The sequence below is a fragment of the Pan troglodytes genome, chromosome 6, assembly GCF_028858775.2.
Source record: "Pan troglodytes isolate AG18354 chromosome 6, NHGRI_mPanTro3-v2.0_pri, whole genome shotgun sequence".
NCBI classification, from domain to species: Eukaryota; Metazoa; Chordata; class Mammalia; order Primates; family Hominidae; genus Pan; species Pan troglodytes.
Window position 1 is genome coordinate 164,200,094 of NC_072404.2, and position 6,926 is coordinate 164,207,019.

Here is a 6,926-nt window from a genome sequence, read left to right on the forward strand (position 1 = left end):
AAATATTTTGAAGTTTCCCAGAGTTTCCCATAGCTGATAGAGCAAAGTGAGATTCTGATGACTAAAGTTAGGAGGGAACTTGATTCAAGAAAGCAACTTACAGTAAGCACCTCTCACTAAGGTCTGTCCCCGTCCTAACCAGGCCATGGCCTCCAGAAGTTTGATTGTATTTCTGTTTCATTACTTTTTCATATCCAGATGCTGCTCTTGAACAGCTTCCTTTCCCACTTTTCTCAGTGTCTATACAAAAGCTTTACCATATTACTTAAGTTCCCTACTTCCATTGTTTATCATCTTCATCCACAGCAGATATTTCATTTTCAGAGGCAAAAGGGACATAAACTTCTCTGCCTTCTCCAACAGTGGTGGTGGGCAGCCTCCAAGATGGTGCCCAGCAACCCCTGCTCTCCTGATCTGCTCATCTTTCTGCAGGCCCCTCCATCTAACTGAGCATGGAATGGACTTACTGCCTCCCTTCTCACACACAGGATACCAAGGAAATTATGAGCTATCACTTTTGAGATTAAGTTTTTAAAAGACAATGGCTTCCACAGTGAGTGAGCTCTCTTGTTCTTTCCAGCACTTGCTCTCTATCTCTCTGTGTCTCTGTCTCCATGGTGGAAGCCAGCGGCCATGTTGTGAAGCAGCTCTATGGAGAGGCCCATGTGGGAGGGACTGGGGCCTGCCACCAACCACAGGAGAGAGCATGGCAGTGGAGCCTTCCTTCAGTCAAACCTTCACGAGACTGCAGCTCCAGTTAACAGCTTCTCGAACCTCATGAGAAGCTTTAAGCCAGAGGTACTTGGTTAAGCTGTGCCTGCATTCCTGTACAACAGAAGCTGTGAGATCATAAATGCTTGCTGCTTTAACCCACTAAGTATTGGGGTAATGTTTTACGCAACAATAGGTAATAGGTAGTTTGTCAATACTTAGCTCCAAAGGAAGGTCAGGTCCTTATTCCTTTTCAAAAAGAGCCCTTAGTCCCATCCCCTGGACCCCATCCCCTGTTTGCTTCACAAATTATGTCCTCTTTTTTTGTTGTTGTTGTTTTTTTTTTTGAGAAGGAGTCTTGCTCTGTCGCCCAGGCTGGAGTGCAGTGATGCAATCTTGGCTCACTGCAACCTCTGCCTCCCAGGTTCAAGCAATTCTCCTGCCTCAGCCTACCGAGTAGCTGGGACTACAGGCATGCGCCACCACGCCCAGCTAATTTTTTTTGTATTTTAGTAGAGACAGGGTTTCACCATGTTGGCCAGGATGGTCTCAGTCTCTTGACCTCGTGATCCGCCCGCCTCGGGCTCCCAAAGTGCTGGGATTACAGGCATGAGCCACCGCGCCTGGCCTCTCTCATTTTTTTTTTTTTTAGAGACAGGGTCTCACTCTGTCATCAAGACTGGAGTGTAGGGCACAATTATAGCTCACTGCAGCCTCAAATTCCTGGGCTCAAGGTATCCTCCTACCTTGGCCTACTAAAGCACTGGGATTACAAACATGAGCAACTGTGCCTGGCCAACCAATAACACCTCTCATCACTACTTACAAAGGTCTCTTCCTGTGCTCTATTCCTGCCTGAGGACTGTCTGACTGGGACTTACCTCACTGACTGCCTCACTGGTTAGGCGAGTAGCCACACTCCCCACAAGTATTCACATCCTTGACTTCTTTGCAACAATCCTCTACTCTAGGGGTGTCCGATCTTTTGGCTTCCCTGGGCCACATTGAAAGAATTGTCTTGGGCCACACATAAAATACACTAACATTAACGATAGCTGATGTGATGGTTAATACCGAGTGTCAACTTGATTGGATTGAAAGATACAAAGTATTGATCTTGGATGTGTCTGTGAGGGTGTTGCCAAACGACATTAACATTTGAGTCAGTGGGCTGGGGAAGGCAGACCCACCCTCAATCTGGGTGGGCACAATCTAATCAGCTGCCAGCATGGCTAGAATATAAGCAGGCAGAAAATGGGAAGAGACTGGCCTGGCCTCCCAGCCTACATCTTTCTCCAATGCTGGGTGCTTCCTGCCCTTGAAACTCGGACTCCAAGTTCTTCAGTATTGGAACTCTTTCCTTGCTCCTCAGCCTGCAGATGGCCTATTGCAGGATCTTGTGATCGTATGAGTTAATACTTAATAAACTCATATATATATAAACATACATATATATATTCCATTAGTTCTGTCCCTCTAGAGAACCCTGACTAATACAGATTTTAGTACCAGGAGTGATTCTAGAGGAACAGAATATTAAGGATGGAGTTCTTTTGTTGGTTTTGGGGTTTCTGGAGTCAGCTGCTTAATATGATTAGAAATGCTAAGGACTATACTTCTAATAGTTTGGAGAACACTGATGGTCCTTAGCATGAACTGTTTAGAAAGTTATGCAAAATAAATGCATTTGACACTCCTGATTCATTGCTTGTGAGAGGCAAGGAGTTTAGTGACTCTGTACCTAATACTTTTCACCATATGTGGAGAACCAAGGAACAAAATGAAGCTGGTTGGTTGCTTCTAAATTCAGTGGACAGAGCGATGAAATAAAATAATGAACTCGGGGATTCTATTTCCCAGCTTCAGAAGCAGATACTGAGCCTCAAATCTGCTAAGATTGCCCTGAGAGTCTCATCTCCTGTAGAGAAAGAGCTGAAATTGTGGAAAAACTGACACAAGCTCTTATCATGTGAGTGGCTGACCTGCAGTGACAGGTGCATGCACAGCCTCACCAGGTGTCTACTGTTTTTTTGTTTGTTTGTTTGTTTTTTGAGACGGAGTCTCACACTGTTGCCCAGGCTGGAGTGTAGTGGCCTGATGTGGGCTCACTGCAAGCTCCGCCTCCCGGATTCACGCCGTTCTCCTGCCTGAGCCTCCCATGTAGCTGGGACTACAGGCACCCGCCAGCTACAGGCGCCAGCCACCACGCCTGGCTAATTTTTGTTTTGTTTTGTTTTGTATTTTTAGTAGAAGCGGGGTTTCACCATGTTAGCCAGGATGGTCACGATCTCCTGACCTCGTGATCCGCCCACTTTGGCCTCCCAAAGTGCTGGGATTACAGGCATGAGCCACCGCGCCCAGCCAGGTGTCTACTATTAAAGTGAGGGCATTGATCGGAAAAGAATGGGACCCTGCAACTTGGAATGGGGACGTGTGGGAGGACCCTGATGAAGCTGGGGGCACTGAGTTTGTAAACTCTGATGAACCTTTTTTGCCAGAAGGAACAGCTTCCCCATCTCCAGTAGTGGCAACATCCCTCCCCGACTATGCTGCCATCAGCCTTTCCACCTTGTCTGAGGAGATACAACCTGTGCTGCCTGAGACAACAGTGATGGCCTCCCCTGAGGCAGTTGCCAGGCAAGATAATGTTGATTCTCCTAAAAAACCACCCCAACACCCCTGTTTGCTTCTAGACCTATAACTAAAGTCCCGGTGGGCCCCTAGAGGTGAGGCTGAGAGTGTGACCCATTAGGACATGTGCTACACTCGAAAAGAACTGCTTGAGTTTTCTAATTTATATAAACAGAAATCTGGAGAACAGGCATGGGAATGGATATTAAGGGTGTGGGATAATGGTGGAAGGAACAGGTCGGGCACAGTGGCTCATGCCTGTAATCCCAGCACTTTGGGAGGCCAGGGCGGGCAGATCACCTGAGGTCAGGAGTTCAAGACCACCCTGGTCAACATGGTGAAACTCTGTCTCTACAAAAAAAATGCAAAAATTAGCTGGGCATGGTGGCAGGCTCCTGTAATCCCAGCTACTTGGGAGGCTGAGACAGGGAGAATTGCTTGAACCCGGGAGGTGGAGGTTGCAGTGAGTCCAAGATCATGCCACTGCACTCCAGCCTGGGCAACAGAGCGAGACTTTGTCTCAAATAAATAAATAAATAAATAAATAAATAAATAGCTGGAAGAAACACAGGGTTGGATCAGGCTGAATTTATTGATTTGGGCCTACTAATTAGGGACTCTGCATTTAATGTTGCAGCTCCGGGAGTTAAAAAAAAGGTTCTAATAGTTTATTTGCTTAGTCAGCTGAAATATGGATTAGAAGATGGCCCACTGTGAGCGAGCTGTAAATGCCTGATCTCCCTTGGTTTAATGTAGAGCAAGGGATCTGAAGGCTTAGGGAGATTGGGATGGTGGAGTGCATTAGTCACTTTAGACCTACTCATCCCAGCTGGAAAGGTCCAGAAGATATACCCTTGACCAGTGCTTTGCAAAATAGATTTGTGAGGGCAGCACCTGCATCTTTGAAGAGCCCTGTAATTGCTCTTCTCTGTATGTCTGATCCAACAGTGGGAACCTCAGTCACTCAACTACAAAATTTAAATACAGAAGTTGCATCCAGGGTGCCTTTGGGATTCAGCACCATGGTGGAAGAAGACATCGAGACTGAAATCAAGAACTACAAGACTGCCCCTTTTGACAGCTGCTTCCCAACCAAAACCAGACCAGGAACTGCTGGCAGAACTACCTGGACTTCCACTGCTGTCAGAAGGCAGTGACCACTAAAGGAGGTGATATCTCTGTGTGCGAATGGTACCAGCGTGTGTACAAGTCCCTCTGCCCCACATCCTGGGTCACAGCCTGGGACAAGCGCTGGGCTGAAGGCACGTTTCCCGGGAAGATCTGAACTGGCTGCACCTCCCTCTCCTCTGTCCTCTGTCCTTCTCCCAGGGTGGTGAAGGGGGGACCTAGTACCCGGTGATCCCCACCCTGGGATCCGAAATCATGACTTCACTGCTGATAAAAACTCATTGGAAAAAAAAATTTAAATACAGTGGGAATAACTGGATCCCAAGTTGGCAGAGACCAAGTGGCAGCACTCAATTGTCAAAGGCAAGGTGGGCATAGCTACCCTAACAGACAGCAGAGGCAAAGTGGCAATCAGAATAGTCTGACTCGTGTAGAACTCTGGCATTAGCTAATTAATCAGTGTTCCTAGAAGTGAAATTGATGGGCAGCCTACTGCATTCCTATTTAATTTATATAAGCAGAAAAATAACAGTTAAGGTCCAATGCAAACAGAAAGGGTCAGGAAAATGGGCTGGGCATGGTGGCTCACATCTGTAATCCCAGCATTTTGGGAGGCTGAAGCGGGAGGATCACCTGAGGTCAGAAGTTCAAGACCAGCCTGGCCAACATGGTAAAACCTCATTTCTACTAAAAATACAAAAATTAGAGCCAGGTGTGGTGGTGGGCACCTGCAAACCCAGCTACTCAGGAGGCGGAGGCAGGAGAATCACTTGAACCTGGGAGGCAGAGGTTGCAGTGTGCCAAGATTGCGCCATTGCACTCCAGCCTGAGCGAGAGTGAGAATCTGTCTTAAAAAAAAAAAAAAAAAGGAAAGAAAAAAAGAAATCTGGGGAAGAGGTATGTGGATGGAGCCTCTCTGAGTGGTCAAAAACTGTGAAGATATTTGTATTCCATGTGAGTGCTCCGCTAAGTGACCTCAGCAGAGGAGGATTTTAATAATCAAGTGGATAGGATGACCCATTCTGTGGACACCACTCAGCCTCTTTCCCCAGCCACCCATCATCGCCCAATGAGCCCATGAACAAAGTGGCCATGGTGGCAGGGATGGAGGTTACGTGTGGGCTCAGCAAGATGGACTTCCACTCACCAAGGTGGACCTGGCTCCGGCCACTGCTGAGTGCCCAATTTGCCAGCAGTGGAGAGCAACACTGAGCCCTCGATATGGCACCATTCCATCAGCCAGCTCCCTGGTGGCAGGAAGATTATATTGGACCTCTTCCATCATGAAAACAGTAGAGGTTTGTCCTCACTGGAATAAACATTTACTCTGGATATGGGTTTGCCTATCCTGCATGCAATGCTTCTGCCAAGACTACCATCTGTGGACTCATGGAATGCATGGTATTCCACACAGCATTGCCTCTGACCAAGGCACTCACTTTAGGGCTAAAGAAGTGTAACAGTGGGTGGCCGGACGCGGTAGCTCACGCCTGTAATCCCAGCACTTTGGGAGGCCGAGGTGGGTGGATTACGAGGTCAGGAGATCCAGACCATCCTGGCCAACACGGTGAAACCCCATCTCTACTAAAAATACAAAAAATTAGCCGGGCGTGGTGGTGGGCGCTTGTAGTCCCAGCTACTCGGGAGGCTGAGGCAGAATGGCGTGAACCCGGGAGGCAGAGCTTGCAGTGAGCCAAGATCGTGCCACTGCACTCCAGCCTAGGTGACAGAGCGAGACTCCATCTCAAAAAAAAAGAAAGAAAGAAAGAAAGAAGAAGTGTAACAGTGGGCTCATGTTCATGGAATTCACTGGTCTTAACCATGTTGCCCATGATCCTGAAGCAGCTGGATTGATAGAATGGTGGAATGGCCTTCACTGTAATTGAAGTCACAATTACAACTCCAACTAGGTGACAATACTCTGCAGGGCTGGGGCAAAGTTCTCCACAAGACCATGTATGCTCTGAATCAGCGTCCAATATATGGTACCGTTTCTCCCATAGCCAGAATTCACGGATCCAGGAATCAAGGGGTTGAAGTGGAAGTGGCACCACTCACCATCACCCCTAGTAATCCACTAGCAAAATTTTTGCTTCCTGTTCCTGTGACATTATGTTCTGCTGGCCTAGAGGTCTTAGTTCCAGAGGGAGGAACGCTGCCACCAGGAGACACGATTCCGTTAAACTGGAAGTTAAGATTGCCACCTGGACACTTTGGGCTCCTCCTACCTTTAAATCAACAGGCTAAGAAGGGAGTTACAGTGTTGGCTGGGGTGACTGACCAGCACTATCAAGATGAAATCAGTCTACTACTCCACAGCGGAGGTAAGGAAGAGTATGCATGGAATAGAGGAGATCCATTAGGGTGTCTCTTTTTTTTTTTTTCTTGAGACGGAGTCTCGCCCCGTCACCCAGGCTGGAGCGCAGTGACGCTATCTCGGCTCACTGCAAGCTCCG

General features: G+C 47.7%; 1 pseudogene; it reads left to right on the plus strand.

Annotated features, from left to right (window-relative positions):
- The first annotated feature begins 4,282 nt into the window (after positions 1–4,282).
- Positions 4,283–4,861, plus strand: LOC107971640 (cytochrome c oxidase subunit 6B1-like; annotated as a pseudogene).
- The last annotated feature ends 2,065 nt before the right edge of the window (positions 4,862–6,926 follow it).